General features: G+C 41.1%; 1 protein-coding gene across 4 annotated transcripts in view; it reads left to right on the forward strand.

The window, feature by feature from the left end:
* The window catches only part of ppm1ba (protein phosphatase, Mg2+/Mn2+ dependent, 1Ba), a 34,987-nt gene that overhangs the window by 1,663 nt on the left and 15,632 nt on the right, over positions 1 to 17,692 (forward strand). Inside the window, exon 1 of one of the 4 annotated variants that reach the window (XM_020046524.3) lies at positions 8,474 to 8,492. The exons of the other annotated variants lie outside the window; for them this stretch is intronic. The gene's annotated coding sequence lies outside the window, so the exon portion shown is untranslated. Of the gene's footprint in view, positions 1 to 8,473; positions 8,493 to 17,692 lie in introns of those variants that run through there. 4 annotated transcript variants of the gene reach the window in all.

A 17,692-nucleotide genomic window follows, 5' to 3' on the forward strand; every position in this document is an offset into this window, starting at 1 on the left:
TTTCTCCCCTTGAGGTTTCAGTGGAGGTGACAGTGAATATTGCGATGTTGCCATTGACCCCCAATACCCTGGGACATTTAAGACATGAGTGTAAAATGCTGCCCCAGTCGCACTGTAAACATTACTCAAAGCCTGAGGAGACAGAAAAGGGACATTTGTGGGCCAAAGGCTTAAACATCCTTGTACTAGATGATCATTTGTTTTCTGTAAACATGTGATCCGCCTGTGCCAACCTGATCTGTGCCGCTGTCCTGTCACTGTCAACACAGCATGCAAGTAGTATCTGTTTAGTCTTCCTGTCAATGCTAAATGTGTTGATGTAGCCGGAATCTTTCCAATACAAAGCTGTGACTTTGGCAGACTTTCAAACAACTGTTTATGTGTGTCAGATGGGAGCTATTACATAACATTATGGAGTGCCTGCGGTTCCAGAGTTTGTTGGATTTTTTGTATATATTGATAAATAGATTCCTGCGCATGTGAAGGATCTGCCATCATCCACTTTCCCGTCAGAGCTCTGTGCTCACTCCTGCTCTGTGCTCACTCCTGCTCTGTGCTCACTCCTGCTCTGTGCTCACTCCTGCTCTGTGCTCACTCCTGCTCTGTGCTCACTCCTGCTCTGTGCTCACTCCTGCTCTGTGCTCACTCCTGCTCTGTGCTCACTCCTGCTCTGTGCTCACTCCTGCTCTGTGCTCACTCCTGCTCTGTGCTCACTCCTGCTCTGTGCTCACTCCTGCTCTGTGCTCACTCCCTCTGACTGCTTGTCCATAAGACAGTTCTTTGTTAAACAGTAATGGACAGCATATGAAATATTTTGATACATGCTTTGTAAACAAAAGCTTAGATTAACAAACTTAAATAAGGTGTGGACTATTTCGAACGCAAGCCTGAAACAACAGCAGAAGGGAGAGGATGGCCTACATTAAACTATTGCTACAAATCAAACAAGACCCAGGCAGTCAATAGTGATTTAATGTGCAAGCTTTGGCTATTGGGAGTCACAGTTCTCTGTTAGTAACACTGGCTATGTTGTAGAGAAACCAAAGATTACCTCATCACAGAAAACGCTGATGGTTTCACGACCAGAGCGTCGCGTAGACTGCTTGTGCAATATGTGCATTCCAATAGACTGCCAGCCAGCCTTCAAAGTAAATTTGAATAGGAATAGTGGTTTTATTTCAGCTTTGGATGTGTAGGCCCCATCGAAGCCAATCAAAGTTGTTGTGGGTTTGGAAGAAGGTGATGTGAGAAGGGAAACGCGACTGTGTGTGTAAAACAACATACGTGGAGAGCATGATCCAGATCGTTAGCTCTGAGAGGAAGCCATTTCTAGCAAGGTGTGGTGTCTGTAGTAGACACAGACATTTATTCCCCTGAATCCACTTGCACTTTGAGTCAACCAGTCGGTCTTGTCTATTGAGTTCAGTTACATATGTATTAGACACATTTTCACCTTCTGGACAAGGGAGGGAAAAGGAAGTGACACCCTCACAGAAGGAGTGATGAAAATGTGGTATGAGATCAGGGGTCTGATGCTCATGACAGGGAATGTTTTAAACCACATGGAATCAAGTGGCCCAAAAGCCAAATGTATTCTTCTGCTTGGTGAAGTCAACTGAACACCACAGATGTCTTATTGAACAGTAGCCCCTGTACATACATTTTCTTTATTTGTTAATTTTAGTCGTAACCGGTGTAGAGGGGCCCCACTTCCGATGAATGAGAATCTACGATACAGTGAAAGTGATTGGCTATCAACCGCCCCGGGGCTGCAGATGACCTCAGTGACAGGCTCAAAACAAACAGTGCAGTCGACTTCCAAGAAAGGGCCTCTCACTTTCTTGGAAAGAAGGTAGCCCTTTTATTTTTTTGCCTACTGCCTCACCTGTTACTGAGATCACTGCATCCAAGGCCTCAGGTTGTTGTGACTACAGTTGGGCGGTATACAAATTCTCATGGCTTCATACCATCCCTGTACCAAACTGGTGCATACAGTTGTAACTGTGGCGCCCAGAAGGGCCTATGTTTCTTTCTAAACAACAATGCTAATAAAGTGAATTCCCATAGTGGACTGGAGTTAAATGCTAACAACTGCAAGCAAGAATAAAACGAAATCCAAGGACAGCCACCCGGGCTCAAGGTTATACAACTTATTCAAAACCTGCTCTCACACTTGATCCAAGAGGGATTCTTTTTTTGATTTTCTTAACTGTAACCAAAAGATTTATCTTGCAAGCTAGAAACGTAACAAGCCAAATGCATAGCCGGAGCCCTGAGCTGCTGATAATGTTTTTGGCAATTTTTAGTCACGTTACAATGTTTGATTCATATTCTCTTTTGTGTACAAATGTACCATGTGACTGGCTGACTAGAATGTTGGTGCATGCCCAGGTATACAGTATAACGCTTAGACTTAGTTGTGATATCCTTTTCCCCTGGGCGCCTTGGTATGGAGGAGAGCCCAAAGTAGAGAATTGTTTGATGAAGAGTGAATGTGCGCTTTTAATCAAGACTTGGCTTATAGCTGATTATCTCAACTCTTGGTTCTTTTGTATACTGGGGATGTCAGAGTAGGAGGCCAAGGCTTATTCTCTTTACTGTGTTTCAAAATGTTGTCCTTTTTCTGACCAGAGTTGAACACAATCCAGCCTGTCTTTCAGCCTGTCACTTGGCTGTAGTGCTGGTATTTATGCTAGATCTGCACATTTGACCTCATTACTTGTCTGTTGGATATGGAACTTCAGCCAGTGGATCTGCCATGTTCAGTGAACAGTGTGTTCGTTGAGCTGTACTTGTATTTTAGTTTCAGGGATGTAGCTTTGCTCTCACTCAGGCTTTCTTGTTATTTTTGTCTTATGTAACTTAGGGTTAGGTGATGTCTTGAAGGACACAGTCCAATATGCCTCCTTGGGAGAAGGTCAATGTAGAGCCTTGATGTTTTTTTTTTTTACAAATTCAGTGGACTTAATGCCCTGCCAATTAATGCACCTCTTGTGACCGATCTTGCCACTCCTCCAATGGCTGGATGCGCCATTTCTCCTGCAGCTGGTTGAAACAGGGTGAGAAATGTGATGATCCCAGGCATTTTTCAATCCATTCTTTTTGAATTACACCATCCCATTTAGTTATTTTTCTATTGAAGTGTGGTCTTGTGAGAACCCCCCCCTGAACAAAGTCCTTAAATGTCTGATATGGAGACACAAACCAAACTGGCATGTTTACTTGATCCATGTCTGTGACATACAGTAGCATTTTAATGGAGGCTGTACGTTGAAATCCAGTGAAGATGGTTGCCCTGATGGTTGCATTTGCTGCTGCTTCATTGGACAACTTCATCAGGATTGCCATGGTTCATATCCCGGTTTCAGCATTCTTCTGATCACCAGGGGCCCAGCATAGGGCCAATTAAATTGGCACAGCGCTGCCTAGGGTGGAAGGTCGGAGAAATAGGATTTGCTACCAGGTGCTGAATATGAGGACTAAGACTGTTAATTTTGGTGGGGTGGGGCCGGGGGGCTGGCTGTGTATAATATATGAGGGAATTAATCCCTACACGTTTTATAGATGTAATTACCTTCTAATTAAAGCTGCCGGTCTTCACTTTAACCTCTTTGCTGGAGTACAGAGCCAAAACAAACGAAGCCTGTGTCACCGTCCAAATACTAATGGACTGCACTGTATACAAACAACGTAGCTGTGACTTCACCCTTCACCCATGTTTACTCGTTATTGGCTTTAAAAGCCAAACCTACTACTATCTGGCAGTTCATTTCAAGCAAGGCCATGGATGTGGTGTTCGACGATTGATTTTCTAATGGTGATTACCATGTCATAAGGGTTGACAAAAATACTTCTACATATCCCTAAAACCTTCTCAAAAGTAGTCTTATCTGGCGAACATGAGTGCATAATTTGTATCTATCAGTTTATTTGCAAGAAATGCCAGCCATGGTAGGATACAAATTATTCAGTGACACTCCATCTGCTAAAAGCACAATTAAAGAAGCTGATTTGTTATTGATTTGTTTTAAATAGTTGACCCGAACTCAGAGCATCGTTCTTTGTTTTGTAAAAATTAATTGATCAGAAACCTTAATGCAGTACTTAATGCAGTACTTAATGCAGTACTTCCACAGTGATACAAAGAATAAAAATGGTCCCAAGTATAAAATACACTGCTGTGGCACCACACGTTTACCTGGAGGCTGTGGCTCTTGGAAGCCTATGTACTGATTTCACAGCATGATTTTTGCATTTAACTGTCTCCCAGAATTATAACGACTTTTCCTATTTATATTAACCAGGCAGCAGGGACTGAATTTCATGCTGGTCCCCAAATGTGTCTGTAATACTCTTCCAAAACATTTTTTTACCTTCGGCCAAACTGGCTGGCTGTCTTTTGTCTAGATGTTAAAATCGTAATTCTCCCATCTGGCGGTCAAACTGATGCAGGGCTCTATACGGTGCTGAGTTGCTGTTTTTCCGAGGTCAAGTGTGACTACAATCCATTGATGTTTTGCGAGTGTTTCTACCAATTTGGTTGAGTAGCTTTACTTTGAATCTCTTAGATTTGTTTGTCAACAAACCCAGTTGCAGTCACAGCACTATAACAAAGAGCTACGTTAGTCAGCTGGTGGCACGCAATCCAAATTTAGGTTGGCAAAGGTTTTTAAAGGGTCGTGGACTGGTGCAAAAAAAAATTAAGAAAAACCTTTATTTTGAAGGGCTACTTCTGCATATACAGGCTTGCAGTTCATCCCTTGTTTATTGTTGCTGGACATGCACATGGGTCTCAAGTAATCTGATGAACACAGGTCTCAGAATTTGTACCTGAAAATATACTTAACTGAGACTGTTCATGTTTCTTGGCTGTTGATATTGTTTTATTCACATCCTCTGTGGTTTTTGTGTTAGTTTGAGTGCAAGCTGCAACCTACCAATGACGTCAGATTCAAGCTAACAAGTGGTGAGATTTTCCCACACCTACACAGACACACGAAGGGTAGGAGATGAGGGAGAGAATAGACATGTCAGAATAAGGCATGGGTCCACACAACCTTATTATATTTTTGGGGGGGGGTTTCGCATCAAATCACAAAATTCCATCTTTGCCTAAATGCAACTCCAGAGTCCACCACAGCGTTAGTGTAGGATCAGTTCTGGCCTTGTGTGGTCCTTTGGTCAAGCAATGCAGCAGGATGGTTTCTGATCCGGTCCACTTCTCAGCAAAACCTCTCCTTTATTTATCCACACACTATCAAATGAAAGAACTGCTGCTGTTGGGGCTTTCCTCTCTACAATCTATATTGTTCTTTTGCATTATGTAAATTTATCTACCATGTGTGAAACACCTAAACCATGGCAAATAAGCAATGGGCCATTTGGCATGAAGCCCTGCAGTGTAGTCACCCTGTTGAGTTATTGTGGGCTGACAGTGTGCTCGTATTTGCTCTCAGGCAAATCTAATGTTGAAATTCATTTTTTTGACAAAAATAGAATTCAGTGAATTTTTTATATATTATTTTTATTTTTTTAATGTTGCTCTGGCAGTTTGCTAATCCAGTTTAGATTTGTTTGTTGGTTCACAAGACAATGGACTGCTTCAGCTGGGTCGTGATACAATAAACGTTTGGGAACGTATTACTAGCTGATGTGACCGTTGATGTCAGCTGTGAGTAGTTAAGTTCTGGCTGAGTTGTTAGTTCTGTCTTTCTCCTTTGAGTCTGCTAGACCATGTCTAGACCCTTTCTCCATGCTCCAGATGTCTGCACACAAACGTGTTGACTGGTGGGCTCAGAATAACTCCCAGATAAGTGTTTTAAGTGTTGAGTCACTGATAACATTGCGAAAGGTGAATGTGGGTGAAGATAGCTGCGTGTATTTGTAAAGAGAGAAACTGAACAGGTCATGAGAGGCCAGATAATTGAACTCAAAATCAATATAAAGTGAAGCACTAACTAATCCTCACCTGCAGCACATTACATAGTGGATGTGCTATGCTGGGTGTTTGTGTGGAGGTTTTGATATTCACACCCTTTCACAGTGAAACCTCCAAGCATCCCAGTTGTCCCATAGCGGATTAGGATCTTTTCCTTTCCAAGTGTTTCGTACCCTCTTTGCCCTCTGAATTACATTCCATCTAGTCTAAAGTTTAAGCCAGTTGAAGTGGTTCCAGCTTTTTCCATGGGAGAGAGACCTGCCTCTGGCCTGGTCATTCCTGGGAACTCTTATGACTAGATCATTGGAGCAATACACTTACTGAGAGTGTACAAATGTGACGTTATCGCTGGTTTGACTCATGACTCGACTCAACCATGGTGTAATATGAGTCTGCAGAACCAAGTGCACTAATGCTATGCTTTGATCTAGCATTCAGACTCGTCGTTTCGGGACACCAGAGGTAGGTTCATTGTCATTGGGAAGCCATGTTTTGCGTTGCGGCACTGTGTCACAGTGGCAATTGCAGTGTGTTGTGCATTTGTTAAATAACATTAAGGAGATTTCAGTGTAGTATTTTACTTTAATTTCATTTCATGATAATGATGAATATTCACTTCAATATGTTGAGTATTGTGTGTGGATTTTCTTCCCCTAATTTAAATGCAAAAATCAGATACACTGACATTACAAAATGTTAAATGTTTTTTTTATGGGCAGAAGAGGATAAGCTTAGCTAGCTGGTCATGATGGGGAGACCAACATTTTGGTTTGTGAAAACATTGCTATCTAAAGTAATCGTTAATGGCAGAGTGACCATCTCATACGCCCTACATGTTCAACAATGAACAATACCGCCCACTCAACTCAAAGGGGCATTTTTGCAGTTGTAGGAGTTGAGTTTAACTAATCATAAGACGCATCAGGACTGATGGGGACCTAGGAAAGCTTAAAGTCTAGACTTAGTTTCGACATGTAATATTATTTTTGTCCATGTGTCTACTATGGATTAAAACAACAAAACCACAGGATTAAACTGGTAAAATTCCCCTTTAAGGATCTGCTTTTCAGCCAAGGCCAGACTGCTATGATTTGTGTAGTTAATGCCCTGCAGGGGTTTTCTAAAGGAGTGACTCAGGTTTTAGAAATAGCTCTCTTCACGATGTGGATGATGTCAGCTCTGTTGGGAAAAAAGGGGCTGTAATTCTTCAACTGGGCTAACAGTATACAACCTACATATTGCCTAGCAATCTGTTTGTTAGGTTGGTCTCCCATTGACATCAGTGCATTATTACAAAGATACATTTTGACTCAAATGGAAGTTAGGATTCACCACAGTTATATTGACAGAAGAGCAATGCCATTCATTTCATCCTTTGGGCCTCTGTTCAATTAAAGGCTAATCTGTCACTGCATGGATTTTGTAAAGATGTGCCTATTCAAATCTGTTTCATCTGGTCCCTTGACATGACTGCTTTCAATGTCATCAGGTTCTTTGCTTTGTGCATATGCTGTTTGTCTGTGTGCGGGACACATTTTTAAATAAATGTTATTGTTATTGGTTCTCTTGTATAATCAGAGATCTTGTTTTAAATCCTAGTGGCAAAACGTGTGGCTCTTTGCATTATTGTACCATTCGTTTCTTCCATAGGAGGTTGTTGATCTATTTCAAATAAGGTCAGTGTTTTATGTAGGTGTACAGACAGGTCAATGTGATTTCCTTGTCATGAAGACATCAGAATCTTCAAAAAAATTTACTTCAAATATGTCATTGATTTTGACATCTTTAGGTCTGATTTAGGACATAATTCAAATGAAAGTAAGATATATTAATAGAGAATGCAAATAATGGCCTTCACCCAAATTATACTCTTCAGAATTCAAGATGTGACCACTCAAGCTGCAACAGTATGTGGTGCAGTGATGGTGCTTAGACCACTCTACCAGCCTATTCTTCTCAATGCCAAATTCCATTCTGCACAAACCTGAGTTTAACATTTTGGAACAATTCATTAATTAAGAAAACAATTTCTTTTCATACCACTTCTTGCAAATGAGATCCAAGAATAACAGTTACTACATCCTTGTTTTTCACATTTTGTGTATGTTGATGACCAACTTAAAGATGTTAGTAATTTATGGCCTTTAGACTTCTCACAGCTTCCACAGTTTGGTCACGTGACCTGACACCCTACTATTAGGCCTGTAATTATTCCTCTAATTGACGGACTTGGTCAGTGTCAGCACCGTCGTGGACAATGTCTACTATGGAGGCAACAATAAGCCACTGAGTGTCATGAACATTGCTGCATAGTGTGACCTGACTTGAGGCCATTGTTTATGAGGTATCTCTCTGTGTCTTGGCACCCTTTGTGTGGCTGCCTGCTCCAGAGGGTGGGTGTGTGGCTGCCTGCTCAGGAGGGAGGGTCTGGATGTTGGCTGGCTGTCCCTTTTGGCCCTGTCCTGTAGTGGGATGCCCTCACAGTCATCTCACATGGTGTCCATGAGACTTCTGGTGTGGATGAGGCTAAACAGGCTTTACCAATGGGATCTGGGTAAGGCATCTATGTTTATTATTCATTTCCTGGTGTGCCTTGTGATATGGTATAGAACTAAACTGAAGTCCCCTGTAACGCTGTCAAGCTTGTTAAGCCCAGGTCTGCATGACTGCTGGGATTCTCTGGGGATAATGTAAGGGGTGTCGGAGCAGGTGGCGGTAAATGGATATTAAGGGACCAGAATGCATAGAGGAATTATGACAGAAGACCCATTTTGTATTATGACCTCATACTCCTATGAAGGGACTTCTCAGCAGCATGGCTCGGTCCCAGTTCCTGCCAGACCCTGATCTGTTGCCACTAGCTGGCCCCAGTCTGGTTCACTCTGCCCCAGCCATGTAGACCAAGCCCTCCACCCAGCTGCTCCAGCACTGACATAATGAGCGTTTGTCTTTCATTTCTGCTTAAATAAAGAGCTGGGCGTGTTCACGAAGAGAGCACTGCCCAGCTTAGCGGCAGCTGGGTCAGCTCTGGTCCCTCACCCTACCCTACCTAACTGACTGGCTGCCTGACTCGTTGGTTGACTAGCTATGTGCAGATTGAGGCAGAAACAAATGTCCTAATCTGTTACCTGTTGCTTGCAAACGCAGTGTGATTTTGCGTCCGCTTACCTGTTCTGAGGACAACGGCATTTGGCCTACCTAATGAGGATCACATCAATTAGGCCTAGACATGTACAGTAATTTGTCCAGACTGGTAGGGATGAACTACTCAGTGCTGGAGCCAAAATATAAGGGCTACTTTTGCAACTGACATCCACCTGCTTGTGGCTTGTTTATTTAGCCATTCGCAGGCTATGGGAGGATTTGCTAGGTGCACATACAAAATGTACCCAACGATATATAGGCTGCTTTCTCCAAGCCAGCTATATAGTTTTGAAATTGTGTATTTTTTCCTGCCTAGTGAAAGAACTTTAAACTAGCTAAAAACTTTAAACTAGTCTAACTTTAAACTAGCTAAAAATGTGACTATTGGCTGGCATAAAGCATGTACAGTGTTAGGGACATTATATTACTGTTTTTGTAAATCATCTTGCTGATTAAATTTATCTGTGGCCATATAGTTACAAGGGCTTTATAAAGCAATAGTTACATATTGCAGCTATCTAACTAGTTGCAGCTTATTTGTTTTCCCTCTGATGCATGTAACAGTCACACAAAACCCTCAACATACATTGGTACATTTTTATAAATACTGTTTTTCTGTCTGTTTTGTTAAAATGGTATTAACTTGAAACCAGGGTTATTATAGTTATGTCTTTTAGCAAAAAAAATTACTACCAATCTACCTAGTTTCTATTTGTATTTTTCGAGAGTTTACATTGTTTCAATGGTTTCAGTTTTTGATTAGACATAGTACATTGGATAGGGCTGGGTTAAAATAATTTAATTAAACAATCGGTTAAATAAAATAGATCTTTGTTTGAGTGATCTGATATCGATTAATAAAATCTCAAAAGTCTGATCTTTTAATATGCCTTTTCAAGTGGATGTGTGAGGCTTTAACTCCGTTAACGAGATCTCGTTGAATATGCTAAGCTATCCTGAGAATTGCCCTGGCGGTGCCTTCAGTGGTTGACTAGACTATGAAGATGGAGAAGAACTGAACAAAAGCAAAGCCATATGTAGGGCCCTATAATTTCCACGTTGAGGAGAACGTGGACGGAATTGTGGAATCCAGGCGTAAACACGTAATTCAGACAAACACAGAATTTAAAGAATTATATATTTTGTTTAATTGTCATACTTATTTTGATGCCAAATTGTGATGCGCCGCCACAGAAAAACTGAATATTTTTCTGAAATACTATTTTCTTTAGCTTCAGGCAGTTTACTATCGCCCGAGCGTCAGAGCAGAGCTACATCCTGCACCCGATGTTCGAAGTACAAACTAGCGAGTGAGGTCAGAGAAACGTAACTGGCTGTCTGTACACACACGTTGGGGTTGAACTCTGCGTAAGTGGCTGTCACATTGATATAAAGAAGGTGGCCTACCCATCGTCTGAGCCACAATTAACCAAAGGTAGCTAGCTGTCACAACTCGATTGCTACAATCGGCTACAATTGATTAGTCATGTAGGCAACATTAAGGCCTCCGGTTTTTGTATTTTGCCTTCAGGTTAAAAGTTGCTGGTGAAACGTTATACATTCGGCAGCAACAATAGGACTTCAAGTTATCTAGTTGTGCCTTCTAAATAAGTCTGCGGTGTATATTCAGTAAATTTTCAAAGGAAAAACTATATGTAATGTAAACAAAAATGTTTTACTTTATCTGGTAAAGAATATACGGTGGAGCACATTGAGAAATTGTTGGAACTTAAGTAAGTTAATGTAGAGGGACATTACTAATGTAAAAAATAAATCCTGTATTGATGTTATTATTGTTGTTAATCTGCTTGTGCACATTGCCTTCGGAAAGGGATTGTGTTATAAATACAGGCCCGATATATTGTCCCTCGCCATTATAATATACAAGGGATTCTTTTGAGGCACAGTGAATGTATCGTACAATACATTCAGTACTGCAGTGAAGGTATTGTATGAAATACTCAGGACAGTTTGAAAATAAGAGCTTGCTCTGCCAGCTCCTCCTAAGATGTCCTCCTAAAAAGAATGTAAGTTTACTATTTGCACTGTATTTTTCTAGTACCTTTTCTGAAACCACTTTCTAAAATAAACTTCAGAATGTCTTACATTTTTTTGTGTATAAAATTAAATCACAGAAAAATTAAACGGAATTGGCAAAAAAAATGAAACAGATTTTATAGGGCCCTACATATGTAACATATGCAAAATGGGGGTGAACTATTGTGGAAATACCACAAATCAACAAAACCATTTTACAAGACATGACCCAGATAGTCCTACAGTCTGCAAACATTTTGGATCTGAAGTCATTTGTCAATGACTGTCTTTCATTCCAAGAAACTACGTTTCATTCCAAGAAACTACGCTCAAGACCTCCAAGACTTAATTGAGCTGGCCTTCCGGTCAAACTATCTAACCAACCATTAAGACAGTCCATGGTCAGGGGTTCTGACCAGGAACGCAGTTGCCACTTGAACAGAGCTTCAGAGTTTCTCAGAAAAGATGGGATAACCTGCCAGAAGGACAACCATCTCTGCAGCACTTCATAAATAAAAGTTTTATCATAGAGTGGTTAGATGGAAGTCACTCCTGAGTAAAAGGCAGATCAAGGATGTCTGAAACACTCTTAGAGCATGAGGAAAAAGATTCTCACCTTATTAGGCCACAATCTAACTATTAGGCCTATAAGCCAATACCTTGGAACCAAGGCTTTGCTCATCATCTGGCTAATACCATCCCTACGATAAAGCATGGTGGTGGTATCTTCATGCTATGAGAATGCCTTTCAGTGGCAGTGATAAGATTGAGAGAAGGATGAATGGAGGTAAACCTGAAGTAAACTGGTTCCAGAGCGCCATGGTCCTGAGACTGGGGTGAAGATGAATTATTCGCCATGACAACAAACCTAAGAATACAGCCAAGACAACATTGGGGTGGCTTTGAGACAAGTCTTTCAATTTACTTGAGTAGCCCACCTGAAACACTTGAACCTCATTGAACATCTGTGGGTAGATCTGAAGATCGGCGCTCACAGGCTTTCCTCATCCATTAATGGTAAGGGGAAAAATCTACAGTAAACAAGGGCTGTTACTACTCAGAATCGTAAGCCTACCTGCATATGTAGCAGAAGTTAAAGGATCAACAGAAATTCATGACTCTCCAAGGCTTAGAATTACTGGGTAGGGTACTTGTCACGCTTTTCCTCAAACATCGTAATAAATTCAATATCTTTCATGTTTACTCCATAATATCAAAGGCAGTACGATGTCACCGCTATCTTTAGACTGTATGTAGTGAATATACAAAAGTAAATTAAACTCCTGGTTCCTAATGTTCTGGCAAGTATGCCTTACTAGTAAAATGCTAAACACTACTTGGTCGCTTTATGGATATGCTTGTCTGCACATGCGCTCCAAACATTGTTAAAAACAGTCAAACTAACAATATGTTAAGATTATATTTTTTTTACTGTTTTGTGTTTGTAATTCATTCGGAACAAAGTGTATATTTACACATGAAATCCATTTTGATTTCAAATTGTAACAAATTAAATGTGGAGGTCCAATAGGAATTAGCATTTTTAGAAGCACAGCATGGTCGTCATACTTTGATAAATAAATATATAAATTTCAAAGGAGAGAAAAGACACGCGCTCCATTTTTGTATGCTTTTTTTTGCAGATACAGGCGAGTGAAGTGGAGACATAGAGGTGCTGGGTGGAATTTAACCTTGATTTATGGACCACAGCTCTGCATGAGTAAGACATTTGAACGTAAAACCAGTCTTTAGCAATAAATCCAAAGATGCAGGCTGTTTTTCATGTCCATGGGAGACATTTCTGAGAATGACTTATGGCATTATTTTATGTGCTTGTTAGATATTCAGATAAATCATTAATGAGGGCTTTGTTAAGAGGTTCACTGTTCTGATGAGGTATCTTGCTTTGGATCAGAAGTCCTCACAAGGATTGTAAAACCTGATATATGGTTCACACAATATTTTCTTTCCGCCCATAACAAAGATGTCTGTTCCTGGCTTAGGGATTAAGTGTATTTATGGTTGGGCGTAGGGTTAAATTGAGGTACTTTTAGATATAAGAATTACGGTTTAGATTTAAGGGTTAGGGCTTGGTGAAGGTAGGGATAAAGGTTAGGAATATTGTTGGGGAATAGGGAAATTTAATTCTGGTTTTCAGATCCCCAGAAGGATAGGAAAACAGCTGTGTGTTTGTTTAGTGTTTATTTCAAGAAGGCCCGGAAATGAACAGTGCATGGTCAGGGTTTTGCTATACGCAGCTCCGCTGGTGCTCCGTGTTGCTATCGAAACCACTTGGATGCCACTCTAAGCACGGTAACCATAGTGATGGAACACATGATATCAGCCCTGGAATTGAGTAGCCTGGTGGTTACATCACTGTAGTGCCACCAACCACAGAAAGGGTTTTCTCTGGTAGTGTGTGGGTGTATGCAACAGCTTTGAATCCATGTTCACAATTCATATCAGATGTGTTTTTAAGCTAGGAATACTTCTGTCAGAACAGTATGAAAATCTTATTTTTTCATATGGTAATCTAGTTTGTGTGGGATTGTTGTTGTGTGTACTGTTTTGAGCTAGCATACATCAAAGATGCCTTACAGCCATTTCCAAGAATATACAGTCAGTTTGCATTGTTGTTTTAACTTTGTACAGTCAAGTTGATGAGAACTGAAGCTTGTTGAGGAGAGGTAATCTATAAGCATGTATTACATTAAATGTAAAATATAGACGCCACATTAAACAATTTTACTGAGATACTGCACAGGACTGTTGAAACTGGGATTAATCCGTCAACTGCATACTAAAGTGTGCCAATGGCCTGGTGAGTATTTACCAATTGAGGTCTATTACAATGTTGGAATTCAGTCAAGACCCTGGCGAGGATTATGAGCACACAGATGACAATCTCTGGGACAGTTTCTTTTCCGGTTGCATGAAAATTTGTTAGAGCCTGCTTATGATAGAGACATTAGCATTCAGTTCTCTTGCAACATCTCTGATAGACATTGTTGCATTTAGGGTGCGAATTGGACCCTTAAAACTTGAGAAATCTTGGGCATTGTGTTCTAGGAAGAAACTGCACATTTCAGAAGGGCCATTTATTGTCTCCAGCACAAGATGCGCCTCTGTAATGGTTATTCTGTTTAATGAACTTATTTGTCACACCTGTCAGGTTGAAAATATCCGGGATCTTTTACTTAAGCTCACAACCACCAAGTTAAATGTGGCTTTTCTAACTTTTGTTCAGTGTATGTCAGAGTAACTGCGGTTGTTGCTCTGATTCGAGTGGGCTTGGGGCTTAGTTTTCATAGCTAATACAGCCAGGTAAAAAAATGAATGTTATAAATGGACAAACATGAGAGGATGAAAGTCAGACTGGGTGTTTGCAGTGGAACAAAAGCCGGTGCTTCTGACCCCGGCATCAGAGGTTTCTAAAGCCCAATCGTTTTCTCCCCACATTTCTCATCGAAAAGAAGCGTACTTCAAAAGCACAATGCTGTTGCCCTACTTCCTGCCCCTGCCATTAGCTGGATCAAATGCCATGTGTATTACGCCTGTTTGGTGTTTCCGTCACACATTCATGAAGGCAAAGACACATCCATAAGCAATGAGCAGTGCTGGTTTAGTGGGACTTAGTTTTCTGTCATGCTAATGTCAGCGTGGGATCTTGAGTGGGCTGTTGAGGATGTAGTCAGGGACCGTGTGTTTGAGGGGGTTGGTGCTCCTTAAGCACTGAGCTATTCTGTTAGACTTGAAGAAGAATTGGAAAAGGCCATCATACACTCAGTGCTTGACTTAGGCAGGAACTATTTGGAGCTTGGTAAAGTTAGTTTTTTTTACCTATCTATCAAAACAAGTATCCATAGTCTAGCTGGGTCCTGCCTCAGATGAACATGTACTGCTGCAGTATGTGTTTGAATCCAACTCACTGCTCTTTCATTAAAAACCCTCCTTTATCTTAAGTGTATGTCTCTGTCCAATAAAGCATTTGACAAAAATGTACTCACAATACCCCTGGAGTATTAAACTCTGGACCTCAAATCCAGTTTCACTAAAGAAAATTATTTGCAACCCACTAATCGGGGACTAGGGGCGAGACACCAGGTGGGTGCAATAATGAGGTGGAACAGAAAACCAGCAGGCTTGGGACCTCGTGGGGTAAGATTTGAATACCCCTGTCCTGGGGCATATATAGGGAATAAGACTTCAATCTTCAAGTCTATGACACAAGATGTGGACAATGTGAAGGTGTCTGAACATGTAGGTTCACTAGAGCTGTAACAATTCCAAATGTTGCTGTATAACTGTCTCAGAAATAATAGCGATTAACAATATTGTCTCTTTGGTCAAATTTTCAAATAGCTTGGTTAATTTGTTCAGTCACGCTACAGGGTCCATGCGGACATTGGAAACGTGTTAGATGACTGAACTAGTGTGACCATGCTTTGACCCATCTCATTAACCCTTTAGATCCCAATATAATTCTAGAATGCTGCTGTATATACACTCACCTAAAGGATTATTAGGAACACCTGTTCTATTTCTCATTAATGCAATTATCTAATCAACCAATCACATGGCAGTTGCTTCAATGCATTTATGGGTGTGGTCCTGGTCAAGACAATCTCCTGAACTCCAAACTGAATGTCAGAATGGGAAAGAAAAGTGATTTAAACAATTTTGAACGTGGCATGGTTGTTGGTGCCAGACGGGCCGGTCTGCGTATTTCACAATCTGCTCAGTTACTGGGATTTTCATGCACAACCATTTCTAGGGTTTACAAAGAATTGTGTGAAAACGGAAAAACATCCAGTATGTGGCAGTCCTGTGGGCGAAAATGCCTTGTTGATGCTAGAGGTCAGAGGAGAATGGGTCGACTGATTCAAGCTGATAGAAGAGCAACTTTGACTGAAATAACCACTCGTTACAGCCCAGGTATGCACCAAAGCATTTGTGAAGCCACAACACGCACAACCTTGAGGCGGATGGGCTACAACAGCAGAAGACCCCACCGGGTCCCACTCATCTCCACTACAAATAGGAAATAGAGGCTACAATTTGCACAATTTAAAGACAGTTAAAGACTGGAAGAATGTTGCCTGGTCTGATGAGTCTCGATTTCTGTTGAGACATTCAGATGGTAGAGTCAGAATTTGGCGTAAACAGAATGAGAACATGGATCCATCATGCCTTGTTACCACTGTGCAGGCTGGTGGTGGTGGTGTAATGGTGTGGGGGAGGTTTTCTTGGCTCACTTTAGGTCCCTTAGTGCCAATTGGGCATCGTTTAAATGCCACAGCCTACCTGAGCATTGTTTCTGACCATGTCCATCCCTTTATGACCACCATGTACCCATCCTCTGATGGCTATTTCCAGCAGGATAATACACCATGTCACAAAGCTCAAATCATTTCAAATTGGTTTCTTGAACATGACAATGAGTTCGCTGTACTGAAATGGCCCCCACAGTCACCAGATCTCAACCCAATAGAGCATCTTTGGGATGTGGTGGAACGGGAGCTTCGTGCCCTGGATGTGCATCCCACAAATCTCCATCAACTGCAAGATGCTATCCTATCAATATGGGCCAACATTTCTAAAGAATGCTTTCAGCACCTTGTTGAATCAATGCCACGTAGAATTAAGGCAGTTCTGAAGGCGAAAGGGGGTCAAACACAGTGTTAGTATGGTGTTCCTAATAATCCTTTAGGTGAGTGTATATATTTTTTTCTTCTCACATTTCAAACAGATATAGCACAAAAACTAAGAACAAATTAAATTACAAGTTAACTCTGTTTTAAAGAGCACATAATCTTTAATTTGACACCACATCCATGTAACTTCGAAAAATAGAATTCGCCTTCTCATTTTGTAGACACTTAATAATAAATCGACCTCTCGCTCTTCCTTCTCCTCCTTCTGTGAGCGCAGCACCCATTTGGCACTACACAGTTTCTCAAATACCCTGATGACTGATTGGTAGAAACTAGAACGAGCATCTAAGTTTGCATTACGAAACCGTTGCGTCTCTTTGGGCGAGATTGAGCAAGCAATCATTTGAGGTTGGCACGACTAACATGATCATAAAGTAAGCATAGGCACACATCTCGAGGCATTGAAAGCAGGGACGCCACTAGTCCTATTTTAGTGGGGATAAAAACGGCAGCATACCTTATTTCTGGTTTCTTATTAATGACAGCATCCACGGAGAATACAGTAACACGTTTTTATCAGGACTATTTTGTGATATTTACACAAATGTTATTGTTAGAAACCCAATCGCCCACGGACTCTACAGCATTCTAAAGGAAGGTCATTGACGGCCACTATGGTTTCTAAAGGGTTTAAAAACCAGAAATGAACCAGGCAAGCCTAGTTCAGCCAGCCCGCGATTAGAGATGATGAATGTTGTCGCCCTCTCAGGATTCAAACCTGGGTCTCCCACATGTGAAGCTGTGATTCTAACCATAAAACAACAGAGCTGTACATTTGCCCAGTGTTGGTATAGCGTCTCGACATTACATCATTTTGTCACACGTTATCAACACGTCAAGTTGGAATATTTTGCTAGAC

The sequence above is a fragment of the Esox lucius genome, chromosome 5 (genome assembly GCF_011004845.1).
Source record: "Esox lucius isolate fEsoLuc1 chromosome 5, fEsoLuc1.pri, whole genome shotgun sequence".
Classification (NCBI taxonomy): Eukaryota; Metazoa; Chordata; class Actinopteri; order Esociformes; family Esocidae; genus Esox; species Esox lucius.